A 14633-nucleotide genomic window follows, 5' to 3' on the forward strand; every position below is an offset into this window, starting at 1 on the left:
GTCACGCCCCCCCCCCCCCCCCCAACCACACATGGAGATGATTGATGGTCGAGTGTGAAGTCATACACGGGAACCTATCCATGATGTCCTGCCTTGGAAGGTCAAGATACCAATGGACCATCAATGGCCAAGGAGCCAGAGCTCGGGAAGAGTCCAGCCTGAAGAGTCTGTGATTTTGATGGCAACCAACAGAAAGATCTAAAAGAGATGAAGGCCGAATTTGATGTTTGCCAGGAATCTTAGGCTTTGGGCCAAACCACTGACAAGCGGGGATCTCCCCTCTTGGAAGGAAACCTTTGAAGGTGTTGGCTGTTGGAGACAAGAGAAGTAGAGGAAAGAAGCTGGGAATGCCCCTCCCCCCCCACATATGGAGATGATTGATGGTTGAGAAGTCATACACAGGAACCTCTCCATGATGTCCTGCCATCAATGGCAAAGGAGCCGGAGCTGGGGAAGAGTCCAGCCAGCACAGTCTGTGAGTGTGAAGGCAACCATGACTTCAAGAGGACCCAAAAGAAAGGAAGGGAAGGTCTAGCTCGATGTTTGAGGTCCATTCCTATTTTTTGGGGACATCCTGGCCCAGACTCTCACCCTCCTAAAACAAATGACGCGCATTTTCTGTACATCCCAATAGTTACATAGTTAGTCAGTTGAAAAAAGACACAAGTCCATCGAGTCCAACCTGTAGAAGATGGAAGAACCACACCAGAGGTTGAGGGTTTCTGAGACTTTATTACAAGATTGTGGAAACAGAACAATCGTCACGGAGCTATTGATGAGCTGAAGATCAAGAGAGCTTCACCTTAGAGTCCCATACCAAAAGTTTGAAGACACCATAAAAATTTTGAGCTCAACCAAAGTTCCATCTTCTAAGTTGGTCCAGAAGCTGATAGGACCTTTAAAAATGTATTCTTAGATGAATCCGATCCCCTTTCACTAAATCTTCATATCTTCCTTCAGTACTTGAAACCTTTCTGAAGCCTGAGATGATGGGAAGGTTGTATCTTCTGAAGTATTACCTGTGATACGTGGCACACAGGACCAAGTATGGGACTTCATGGAGATAAATCCATGTTGTATCAACGTGTTTAGGAGAAAAGGATTTGGGTTCATGGTCACAATGCTGAGTATGGAGAATACATGGTTTGGACCAGAACCTGAGAAGACCTCAAATGTACAGCAAAATATAACCTACATACAAAACATTTCCCACACTCAGGACACTATTCTTTGATGGCTGCGTGGCATTTCTGATGTTTGGTAAGACAAGATTTCTGTGAAAAGCACTTCCCACACTCAGGGCAGGAAAATGGCTTCTCCCCGGTGTGAGATCTTAGATGTATAATAAGCTCAGATTTCCATGAATAACGTTTCCCACACACAGAACAGGAATACGGCCTCTCGCCCGTGTGATCTCTCTGATGTATAAAAAGCTTGGACTTCCGGGAAAAACATCTGCCGCACTCAGAGCAGGAAAACGGCTTCTCCCCAGTGTGAGATCTTTGATGTATGACGACTTCGGATTTCCGTGAATAACATTTTCCACACAGGGGACAGGAGAACGGCTTCTCGCCAGTGTGATCTCTCTGATGTACAGAAAGAGAGGTCTTCCGTGAAAAACTTTTCCCACACTGAAGGCACGAATACGGCTTCTCCCCGGTGTGAGATCTTTCATGGACGACAAGGTTCGATCTCTGAGAATAACCTTTCCCACACCAGGAGCAGGAATATGGCATCTCACCACTGTGCCAATTCTCATGTGCATCAAGACTAGCCTTATGCAAAAAACTTTTCCCACACCGAGGACAGGAATACGGCTTCTCCCCGGTGTGAGATCTCTGATGAACAAGGTAATGTGCTTTTTGTGAGTAACATTTCCCGCAATCACTGCAGGAATACGGCTTCTCCCCCGTGTGAGATTTCTGATGTCTAGAGAGATTGGACTTCCGTGAAAAACACGCGCCACACTCAGGGCAGGAGAACGGCTTCTCTCCTGTGTGAGATCTCGTATGCAGGACGAGTTCTGATTTCTGTTTAAAACACATCCAGCACTCCGGGCAGGAAAACGGCTTCTCCCCCGTGTGAGATCTTTGGTGTCTCCCCAAGTTGGATTTTTTGACAAAACTTTTCCCACACTCAGGACAAGGAAACCTCTTATCTTTTGGAAGGACGGCCCCGCCCCTCCCAGTCTGAGAGGAATACGATGGTCCGTCCACACGGTGGGGCACCTGATGGGCATTATGGTCTTCTCCTGGACTACACTGTGTGATGTCCTCATCTTCTGGAGACAATGTGAGACGTTCCTCTGAGATCTTCCCGACGTCCCGTCCATGGACTACAAATAGAAAGAGATTATTGGTTGGTTCACCTCACCCAGGACTCCGCCCACATCATTTGTTTCTCAGGTGTATGACTACTAAGAATCTCCCTGTGAACTGGTCAATGGGTCCTCAGGATCTTCTGCATTCTCAGAGAGTGAGGGAACCAACGGGAACTATTACAGAAGGACGGTGATGGGGGGATTATGAGTCCGTCCCCCCCCCTCTAATATTTACCTGTGCTGATCTCTGTAGGTGTGTCCTCCTCTATGGATGTCCTCATCATTCCGGCCTCCTCCGTATATCGTTGATCATCCCTCACATACGTTTCCTCTTTTTCTGCTTTCACCTCAACTTTGATATCCGTCAGATCTTCACCCTAAACCAGGAAAAGATGGAGAACATCATCTGTAAAGCAGAAGCTCTAAAAATATGAGTCCACCTAGAAAAATATCAGGTTCTAGATGTTCCGTCCCACCGACCTGATGATTTCTGTAGCTGTGACCTACCTGGGTGGGATCCCGGGAATACAGAGGACGGGGACATCTCTCTGGTGGGTTCCTGTAGCTGGATGACCCTACTATGGTGTCCCGGTATAGATCTTTGTGTCCCTTAGGAAGCTCCGACTCCTCCTTCACGCCTTCCTCATCCTCCTCCTCTTTGATTTCTTCTTTAACGTCAACTTTAGAATCTCTCTGAATATAAAAATAAATGGTAACAATGTAGATGATGTCCAGATCCCAGAGATGCCATCCGAGATTGTTCATCATCTACCTGATCATGGTGGGGGACGGTGAGATCTTCCTGGGTGGGATCCCGGGAATACAGGGGGCGGGGACATCTCTCATGGTGGGGGACGGTGAGATCTTCCTGGGTGGGATCCCGGGAATACAGGGGGCGGGGACATCTCTCATGGTGGGGGACGGTGAGATCTTCCTGGGTGGGATCCCGGGAATACAGAGGGCGGGGACATCTCTCTGGTGGGTTCCTCTTACTTGGTGGTTCCATCGTATCCTCATCCTCCTCCTTATACTCTTCCTTAATCACAATATTATAATCCCCGAGGTCTCCACTCTGAACGTAAAATAAGACATTAATAGCAACAAAGACCGATAAATTACAGATACCAATAATTATTGATCACCCACCTGATCATGGCGGGGGATGGTGAGATCTTCCTGGGTGGAGTCCCGGGAATACAGAGGGCAGGGACATCTCTCATGGTGGGGGATGGTGAGATCTTCCTGGGTGGAGTCCCGGGAATACAGAGGGCAGGGACATCTCTCATGGTGGGGGATGGTGAGATCTTCCTGGGTGGAGTCCCGGGAATACAGAGGGCGGGGACATCTCTCTGGTGGGTTCCTCTTACTGGATCCATCTGTAGGAAACACACACACTGACTGAATACATAGTTTCTATGTGTGTATCAGATGATGGGGGATGTAGGCGGAGCCTCTGTACTGCTCTCTCCTCTTACCCGGTGATGTGAGGGGCGGGGCATTCTCCATCATGGCCTTCTCGTAGAGTTCCTTTTGTCCTTCTAAATACCCCCACTCCTTGGGGAAATAGACATCCTGACACCTTATAGGAACCTGACACACACAATGATACAGTCACCACCCAGACACGCCCCTTGTCTGTTCCCGGATCATGTCCCAGAATTCCCGGCACCGCTCACCTCTCCTATGAAGACATCAATGGTCTTCTCGGTGACTTCTGGAATCTTCTTCAATACAAGGGGACAACTCTGGATGGAGAAACCAATAGGAACATCATGTTAGAATCCCAGAATCCTCCTCACCTCTCCGATCAGGTCACGTGACCTCCCAGAATCCTCCTCACCTCTCCGGTCAGGTCACGTGACCTCCCAGAATCCTCCTCACCTCTCTCGGTCAGGTCACGTGACCTCCCAGAATCCTCCTCACCTCTCCGGTCAGGTCACGTGACCTCCCAGAATCCTACTCACCTCTCCGGTGAACTAGAGAAAAACATTCATAGATGAAAGAAATGGAAGGCTTCCTCTTCCTGAACTTATGGAGGGCAATCAAATGACTAAGAACCAAGAGGAGACCTCCGGACTGGAAGACTTTATGTTAGGTGTATGACCGAGAGTCTACAAGATTATCTTCTTATAGATCCTTCCCATCATAAGACTGACCTAGGTTGGGATATCACCAGCGATGGTCAGGAAGGTCAAGTAACGTGGCCATGTCCTGTGCGTGGGTCCCGCGGCATACGGTGATGACATAATGATTGTGCACGTTCAGCTCTAGCTTTGGTGCCAAGAGTCACGGCACTACTGAGATGTGCTGAGTGGTCATCAGCCTCTGTGACCCGTCACCTGACCTGCGTTCTGGCTATTCTGGGCTATGACCCGGCTTGCTGTATCTCGATTTCCTGTTGCTGATCCTGACCTGCTGTCTGCCTGGTATTTACGTTGCTCTGGACTGTATCGTCCTCCTGCTTCTGAATCTGGTACCTCTGCCCATCCTGACAACTCGTCTTCTGGCCACCACCAGTCCCTGCTCCTGACCTATGTTCCTGCCTCCTCTTCAGACCTGGCCCAAGGATCTCCAACAGCTCATTGGCTTCCAGACCATCTCCTGGTCTTCTGCTGCATCTGGCTCCACCACAGGCACCCCGTGCTGGTCCTTGTCCTGCTCTACCCTGTTCTCAACCTCCAGGAGGTGTTAGAGGAGTCCTCTTGTCAGTTTGACCTCTGCAATTGTCCAGAATGTTCTTAAAGTGACACTAAAGTCCGGAGTTAAACCTTAAAAATCCCTCCGAGTCCCTGAACTCTGACCAAAAATGTATCTTATTTGTGCATCACTCGGCTGGAGGTCCTCCAATCATCTCTGACACTGTCCTTCCTTCTGGAGGGGGGGCTACGTCTGTTCCCCATGGTCCCTGTGTGTGTTGTAGTCACCGCCCCAAGCTCACTCCCGGGATGGACTACAGTCTCAATACAAATCAGTAAACTAAACATAAGGTTGTAGTCCATCCCGGGGGCGGAGCTTTGAGCTGTGACTACTCTACAACACGCACAGGGACCATGGGGAACAGACGTAGTCACCCCTCCAGAAGGAAGGACAGTGTCAGAGATGATTGGAGGACCTCCAGCCGAGTGATACACAAATAGGAGACATTGTTGGTCAGAGTTCGGGGTCTCGGAGGGATTTTTAGGACTCATCTCCGGAGTTTGGGGTCTCATTATTATGAACACGTTACGGAGACGTTGACTCGGACTTTCCTTTATAGGAACATCGGTCATACGTTCCTCGTTGTCGGAGGTGCGCGGGTCCAGCAGGACATCACGTCCAGTCGGAGCTTCTACAAACCGTCCCGTAAAATTGTCTTGTAATAATTTTTATACTTTTACTGTTCCGGCTGAGCTATTAAACCCGTCAGTTTCGTGGCTCCCGGAGATAATACGACGTCACGGTGCCTATGGAGGAAGATGACGGACACAACAAGGGGGGGGGGGTGGGGGGTTACTGAGTATATAAATCTATATATCTTATTACCTTCTCTGCTGCCAGTTCCAGCAATGTCTGCTCTCTACTTCCTCCCACATGACACTTCCTGTCTGCATCTGACATCACTTCCTTTTTCCATAGAGACTTCCTGTCTTGGCACAGGTGACATCACCACCTAGTGGAGCCCAGAGGAACTGCAGCCGTGAGTGTACATGGCCTCGTCCGGGGTGTGTACTTGATACCCCTGTAGATGGTGTCATTACCTCTTCCACCCCGGCACCTCACCTGCCCTCCCATCTTCTGCCACGACAGTGACCCCTGTGTCCGACCTCAGAGAAAACCTCGACCAGTTTACATTTCTTAGGTCGGTGTTGTGAAAGTCATGTGACGGGTGATTAGAGAACTTCCAGTGAATATCTTTGGGAGTTGTCTGTATTTAGTCCAATGAAGAGGAGAAGAAGAAGCTGGAGAAGAGTAGAAGGTTCACCACCATTGACTTTGAAGTCCAGGGGTCGGCTGGCTCGCCAAAGTTCAAGAGAATCATCTGGTGGCCCCAATGTAAGAGAACCCATTCACCACTCCAGAGTAGACCTCATTCGACCCAGCACCACCACCAGGTGCCACCAACACCACCACCTGCCTTCCTCTGGATCAACATTGGGCAACATTGGGTAATTGTGGGCATAGTGTTCTGTTTAGGCTTTTCTTCTTCTCCGTATCACTATAGGTTGAACTCGATGGACTTGTGTCTTTTTTCAACCTGATTAACTATGTAACCTGGGACCACCAACACCACCACCCGGTGCCACCAACACCTGAGACCACCAACACCACCACCCAGTGCCACCAACACCACCACCCAGTGCCACCAACACCACCACCTGGGACCACCAACACCACCACCCGGTGTGTTAGGATCCAGAGCGCCTCCAGGTGGCGCTGGAGCTGAGCCCTGCAGTTCCTGGGCTCACCTGCAGGATTCTCCAGGCAGCCAGGGGCTGCTAGGTGCCAGACCACCACTGGGTGGTGCTGGTACCTGCAGCTCCAGTGCTCACCTGCGGGTGTCTCCCAGCTGTCAGGAATCAGCCCATTAGGTAATACTCCTGGGAGATTATTTAAACCCTCCCTGCAGTCTGGACCTTGGCTCAGGATTTCGTTGCTTTCCCCTGTTGTCTGAGTCCTCTGGCCTGAACCCTGAGACCCGGATATTTGCATGCTATTTTAGTACCCGGTTTCCTGTGTTACCCGGTTTCCTGTGTTGCCCGGTTTCCTGTGTTGTTACATTTTTGGTTTATGCCTGTTGTGGATTGTTTTAGTTAGCTTGCTAGGTTTAGTAAAATATTTATATATACCATACTTACCTGGTCCGTGTGGTCACATGTGTTTGGTCTGCCTGTAAGGGTACCTGTGCAGGTGTGGGGTCACCTGCGCTGGGATCCCCTGACACGGTGCCACCAACACCTGAGACCACCAACCCCACCACCCGGTGCCACCAACACCACCACCTGGGACCACCACCCAGTGCCACCAACACCACCACTTGGGACCACCACCTGAGACCACCAACACCACCACCCAGTGCCACCTCCCCTCGACTGGCAGTAGGTTCAACCCAGCACCACCACCTCGTCTCCGCCTCTCTCCAACTGGAAGTGTTTTGATGTGCCACCCAGTCTCCACCTCCTGTCCTCTGCCATGTCACCCTGTAGACCTCTCTGTCATCTGCCATGGCCACATAGAATATCAGTAGTATACGGCTTCTGAACCCAAACCCTAAGCTTTGTTCTAGTCTAGGACTCTTGTCAGGACAGGTAAGCCCTGTTTGCCGGAGAGCTTCGAGGGAGAATCCACCTCTTCCAGTCCCAGCTCCTTTCAAGCTTCTGCTTTCTAAGTGACCCCATCACCTTGAAGAGCCGTCACCACCACCACCACCGTGTGTCCTCCTCCCATCAGCCCCACACAATATGCACATGAAGGATCTCAAAGTGAAGTGATGAAGCTTCGGGAGACTCAAAGTGGTTTGCCGTAACCCGCACCACGCCACAGCAATACATTTCATGTGCCCACCCTATGCAAGCCGCAGTCTGACTCCTGATTGGTTAATTCGGGTTTGTATTGGTCATAAATAAGCCGGAACACCGAGCTCGCCTAGACCACGAGAACGATGTCAGGCTTATGGGCGTCTCTTGGGACAATGTCATTTTAGGGCATTTGTGGGTACGGGGAGAAACGTGCAGTATGTAGGCCCGGGCTCTTTTCCACCACGCCCCCCCCAAAACCATGGCCAACAGGCAGTGCTTTGTAGCCACATGATTTCACGGCATAGTAGTTCCTCCTTCTTTCATCCTGCAGTGGCCTCCAAAGTCCAGGTCCACCCCGGTGTGAGTCTCACCTGAATGAGGAGTCCATATTCTGCTCATCATGACAACACTTGACGAGGAACTTCTCACCTGAGTGACCATCCCAGACAGTCCCTATGGTGACATCTACAACTGTAGCACTGACCCCCTTATGGGTCTAACAGGCCCTCCTAGTGTTCCTTCTGGTGACTTGCACCCAAACACTCCCCGACCCACCGCCGATGTTCAAATTAGGGATGGGCTCTATGTTCGAGTCCAACAACAGTAGTTCATGTGGTCAGGGCGCTCAGCGGGCTATTTACCCGCCGAGGGCCCCACAAGGCACTGCTCACCCTTAGCAACGGCTTGTATCAGAAGCACAACGGTCCTGTGAGAGCGACCAGTAATATGAAGTAGCACCAGAGGACAGCCAGGAATAGTCCGGGACTCTGAGAGAGAACCGTCACATGACTTGTAGTGCACCAACCGGCTTCTCTTCTGTATAGTACCTGAGAGTAGGGTGAGGGATCTCTTACAGGGTTCCAGACGGGACCTCTCACCAGCTCCTCCGCAACACTCCTCCATAAGCAGATTCCACCTCCAGCCCGGCTTCCATCGGGTTCCTTTCCAGTAGTATCTAAGGTCTATGGGCCCCCAGTATCTGCCACATGCTGAGGCCCAGAACAGGAGTCCTGTAGTATCTTAGGCCCCTAGGCCCCCAGCATCTGCCACATGCTGAGGCCCAGACCAAGAGTCCAGTAGTATCTTAGGCCTCTAGCCCCCCAGCACCTGCCACATGCTGAGGCCTAGGTCAGGCATCCACCTGTCCAGGATTCACCCGGACAGTCCGGGTTTTGAATGCTGTGTTCGGGTTTCATGGCAGCAGAAACCCGGACACAAGATGTCAGGCAGACAGGGGGCAACCAAAATTAAGATAGGGGCTACTGGCCCCCCACTGAAAATAGTCTCAACTGTGATATGTACATATGAATGGGCGGAGCTATTTACATATGAATAAGCCACAACTAATTTTCCCAAAAAAATCTCTGCACGTCGCTTGAGTGTTCGGGTTTCGCTTGAAGAAAAGGTGGCAACCCTAATCTTAGGTCTCTGGGCCCTCAGCATCTGCCACATGCTGAGGCCTAGGTAGGGTTGCCACCTTTTCTTCAAGCGAAACCCGAACACCATAGCGACGCACGGACATTTTTTGGGGGGAGAATGAGTCGCGGCTTAATCATATGTAAATATCACAGGTGACACTATTTTTAGTGGGAGGGCCAGTAGCCCCTATCTTAATTTTGGTTGCCCCTGTCTGCCTGACATCTTGTGTCCGGGTCTCAGCTGCCATGAAAACCCGGACACAGCATTCAAAACCCGAACTTTTCTGGTGAATCCCGGACAGGTGGCAACACTAGGCCTAGGCCAGACATCCTGTATCACACAGACCTCCTCCCAGGGAGGGCCCCAGGTGAGAGAGAGAGTTCTGGAAGGTGTCCCCAAACCTTTATCACCTTCCTCCAGCCACACCTCGGAGTCACCCTGCTCAGGGATTGGTCAGAGTCAGGTGCACAGTCACAGTCTGAGGATGGATCCTCCCTCACTGTATGCTGAGGCCCCAACCCAGCAACAGGGGGAAGCAATCAATCCACCAGACTCAGGGAATCCAGCAGAACTCAGAGACAATCAGCATCCAGATTGATTACAGTCCAGATATAGAACTAGATTAAGTGGCGAAAACTTTTTCCACACATGACCTCTTTTTGGCCAAGGAAATTTTTAAGTGACCCCAGCGTCGCACGGTGTCTCTCTCCTCTTTCCCCCCAGTGTCCGTCGGTGTCTCTCTCCTCCTAAGCCTCAGCGTCGGTCGGCGTCTTCCCCCCACAGTGTCTCGCTCCTCCCCTAGCGTCGGTCAGTGTCTCTCTTCTCTTCCCCCCACACCGTTGGTCAGTGTCTCTCTTCTCTTCCCCCCACACCGTCGGTCAGTGTCTCTCTCCTCCTCTCCTCCCCTAGCGTCGGTCAGTGTCTCTCTCCTCCTCTCCTCCCCTAGCGTCGGTCAGTGTCTCTCTCCATGGAGACGAGACGTTCATAACGGGACATAACATTGGTTGTTTATTAGAATATTGTATGCCCCCCCTCCCCCGCCGGACCATCGAGAACGTGTCATGGAGAAGTGGCTCCATAATGAGTCACGTGGTGGATCCAAACCCCATGAAATCTTCTGTCCCCGGCAGTGGCTCTTCCTGTTGATCCGTCTGAAGTTCCTGCTGTAACCTAACAGGAGACTCGGGGGGGGAAAAGCCCTTTAAGACCCTGAAGGAAGCGGAGGAGAATCCCAGAAAGGTTGTTGATAGACCTTGAAGAGAACGTCCCGCCTTTCATAGAGGTGACAGCGTCTGGCCGCATACCCGGCTCCTCTTCCTGGACTGAACATGCTCTGATTTCACCGGGAGACCAGGGAAGGTCTATAGAATGAGATGACGGGAAGGTCGTATCTTCTGATATATGACCTAGGACACGGGACAAGTTGTGGGACCTCATGGAGAAAATCCCCGTTGTATCAGCGTGTCCAGGAGAAACGGATCTGGGTTATCATGATCACAATGCACAGCGTTCACATCGATGTGTATAATAGATGACTGGGATCAGAAGATCTCTGGAGGACAGGCATCATATGATCCACATTGATAGTTCTCGAGGGTTGTGTGGGTTTTCTGATGCTTCAAAAGACAGAACTTCTGTGTATAACATTTCCCGCACTCGGGGCAGCAAAAAGGCTTCTCCCCTGTGTGAGTTCTTTGATGTACGATAAGCTCCGATTTCTGCGAGCAACCTTTCCCGCACTCAGAGCAGGAATACAGCTTCTCGCCCGTGTGCAATCTCTGATGTCGAGTCAGATGGCCCTTCTGTGCGTAACATTTCCCGCACTCGGGACAGGAATACGGCTTCTCCCCAGTGTGGGATCGTTGGTGCATGGCAAGCACCGATTTGCGCGGAAAAGATCTCTGGCACTCGGGGCAGGAAAACGGCTTCTCCCCCGTGTGAGATCTTTGGTGCATGACAAGGTCGGCCTTCCGAGGGAAACCTCGCCAGCACTCGGGGCAGGTGTGAGGCTTCACCTCCATGTGAGATCTTTGGTGAATCAGTAAAGTCGATCTGGTTACGTAACATTTTCCGCACTTTCCGCAGGAATACGGCTTCTCTCCGGTGTGAGATCTCTGATGAATGACAAGTTGGGATTTGGTAGGGTAGCAATGTCCGCACTCAGCACAGGAGTACGGAAGGTGACCCGTGTGACCCCTCATGTGGACTCGAAGGCTGGACTTAAGGCTAAAATCTTTCCCGCACTCAGTACAGGAATACAGCTGACCCGAGTGGCTTCTTATGTGCGCCTGAAGACTGGATTTATAATGAAAACTTTTCCCGCACTCAGGACAGAAAAGTCTCTTTTTTGTCCAAGGGACGGCCCCGCCCCTCCCGGTCTGAGGTTCCTCAGGATGGGAGGAATACGATGGTCCGTCCAGACTGTGGGGCACCTGATGGACATTATGGTCTTCTCCTGGACTACACTGTGTGATGTCCTCATCTTCTGTAGACAACGTGAGACGTTCCTCTGAGATCTTCCCGACGTCCCGTCCGTGGACTACAAATACAAAGAAAGAGATTATTGGAGGACACGAGCAGGTTGGTTCACCTCAAGCAGGACTCCGCCCACATAATTTGTTACTAAGAATCTCCCAGTGAATTGGTCAATGGGTCCTCAGGATCTTCTGCATTCTCAGAGAGTGAGGGAACCAACGGGAACTATACAGAAGGACGGTGATGGGGGGATTATGAGTCCCCACCCCCTCTAATATTTACCTGTGCTGATCTGTGTAGGAGTGTCCTCCTCCATGGATGCCCTCAAAAAAACCATATTCAGAGAGTGAGGGAACCAATGATGAAGGAATTAGGAGTCCCCACCCCCTCTATCATTCATTGATACAACACCAGAAGTATTATACGGTTATATGGTCAATAACTTGGAAATGAAAGAACATGGGACCGAGCCCCACCAAAGGTCAGAGAGTGAGGAAACATGGAGACCAACAAAGATGGAGACTGCACTCATCCTGAAGACAACAATTAATCGATCCATCACTTTCTGTTGATGGTCTCCAATGCCAAGGAGGGTGGAAGGGAGGCACAGAGAATGATGGGCGGGAGTCATTGTGAGCTCCAGGGCCAGATGGGCGGGAGGGAGATGCTGTGACCGGGAGGAAGTAAATTAAGGGAGGGAAGGGAGGTATTGATACTGGGAAATTAGGTTGATGGATGGGAGGCGCTGTTCATTTTCCAACCTACTCTGGAACAATCAGTGAGCAGTATGAACAGAGGAATGTATTCAGTGTTTGTGACCCACCTGTGCTGATCTCTGTAGGCGTGTCCTCCTCTATGGACGTCCTCGTCATCCCGGCCTCCTCCGTATATCGCTGATCATCCCTCACATACGTCTCTTCTACTTCACCCTCAACTTTCATCTTCATCAGATCTTCACCCTAAACCAACAGAATTGGTGAGATCTCATCTCTGCAAATCACTTTCATGTCCTAGATTCTCCGTCCCACCGACCTGATTTTGTGAGTAGCTGTGATCCTCCTGGGTGGAGTCCGGGGAATACAGGGGGCGGGGACATCTCTCATGGCGAGGGATGGTGAGATCTTCCTGGGTGGAGTCCGGGGAATACAGGGGGCGGGGACATCTCTCATGGCGGGGGATGGTGAGATCTTCCTGGGTGGGATCCCGGGAATACAGAGGGCGGGATCCGTCATTGGTGCAGTCCACTATGAAGGTCTCCCTGTAGACAGATAACATTGATATCAGAGAATGATCCGGATTGTGTTGGTCGTACAATATTAGTCCCTCGGGAGCATCTCACTTTGTGGCCTACTGAAGTAACAATTCTATGGTTTAGCGTAGCTGTAGATCTGAAGACAAGCAAAGAGAAATAGCAATAAATTCAGTGCAGCGAATCTTTCCTCCTCCATGCCTCATCAATCTATTCATCCTCCTCTGCCCTCCTTCCAGTTCCTCAACTGAGACAGATGAGGTCTTACTAATGTTTTATATACAGCAGATTACATCTCTCTCTGGAGTCCATACCTCTTATAATACAAGGAAGGATGGAGACAGATGAGGTCTTACTAATGTTTTGTACAGGGGCAGATTATGGTGTACGTTTAATAAACCGTGATAAAACTAGCTTCCTCACGAGGTAACTTTACTCAGCAGATCTCTTTGTTTGTCTCGGCTGCACAGAGGCTGTTTAATATCCTGCGAAAAGAAAACTTATCACACGAAACAGCTGTGAAAGGCTGAGATAAGTCGTCACGGTGATCGGTAGAGAAAGCAATGCGGGGAATGTATTCTGAGCTGCACAACGACATCCTTTGTGATAATCTGCAATCCTCCTGACAGGATCGTAGTTTAATCTGCCAAACCGCCCAATAACAATGTTACAAAGCACCGCTATAGCAAAGCGCAGCCGTTATTTCACCGTTACAATGATGAAAATTGCTAAAAAGCCGGATTTACATGTTCTGATTTGTTCAGCATGTACCAGACTACCAGAGGCGGCCGCAATGCCAGGCAGTGATGGGGTTAAACATTCTAAAGGGGCACTCTGATGGAGCCTAGCAATGTAAGTGGGCACTCTGATGGAGCCTAGCAATGTAAGTGGGCACTCTGATGGAGCCTAGCAATGTAAGTGGGCACTCTGATGGAGCCAAGCAATGTAAGTGGGCACTCTGACACATGCTGGAAATTAGAATGTTTGGCGTCTGTCCCGAGATTGGTGCATCAGCACTGTGTGTGTGCAAACACACTAGCAGCAGGTATTAATGCATCATAGACGGCGGACCATGGTGGCGAAATGGTGTTACAGACTGTTATGTGTGGAGTGCAATGCTCACTGCATCTGCCTGTAAAACGCTCCCCAGACATCCTTCAGGCTTTATTTGGTGGGCCTGTTTCTGAGGGAGACTGAGACTTCAACAACAAGCCCCTGAGGTCACATGAACTTACTGAACTTTACCTCACACGACACAGATACAGTGAGGGGACTTGAAACTGCCACTGTCACTCTCATGAGGGAAGGGGGGCCTTAAGACAGACTTCCCTCCTTTTCCCTCTCAGGGCTGTGACACACTGCAGGCGAAGCGAAGCAATCGCAACCTTCCGCTTCGCACCGCAGCTTGTCTGTAGTTTGTCCCTGCACAGCGGAGCTCGGGATCGCCAGCGGCAACGGAGGGGGGGGGGGCGCACATACGCATGCATATTACAAGTGATCGGGCGTCTCTACAGACATCTGAACGCTTGTATGTAAACAGCCATCACTGGATGTTTACATTGAAAGCCGATTTCCCGGCCTAGCGGCGGCAGGTTAGGACGTTTAAAAACGCCCACCCGCATTCCGTCCGCTGCCCGGCCGTTTCATTACAACGGCCGGGCAGCAGGTGGTTAAT

The 14633-nt window shown here is 50.7% G+C and overlaps 1 pseudogene; it reads right to left on the reverse strand.

Moving 5' to 3' along the window:
• Positions 1-1223: 1223 nt before the first annotated feature.
• LOC108801575 overlaps positions 1224-14633 on the reverse strand; it is a 66197-nt pseudogene continuing 52787 nt past the window's right edge.

Source organism: Nanorana parkeri, unplaced genomic scaffold (assembly GCF_000935625.1).
Source record: "Nanorana parkeri isolate BGI_ZX_2015 unplaced genomic scaffold, ASM93562v1 scaffold2391, whole genome shotgun sequence".
In the NCBI taxonomy this organism is placed as follows: Eukaryota; Metazoa; Chordata; class Amphibia; order Anura; family Dicroglossidae; genus Nanorana; species Nanorana parkeri.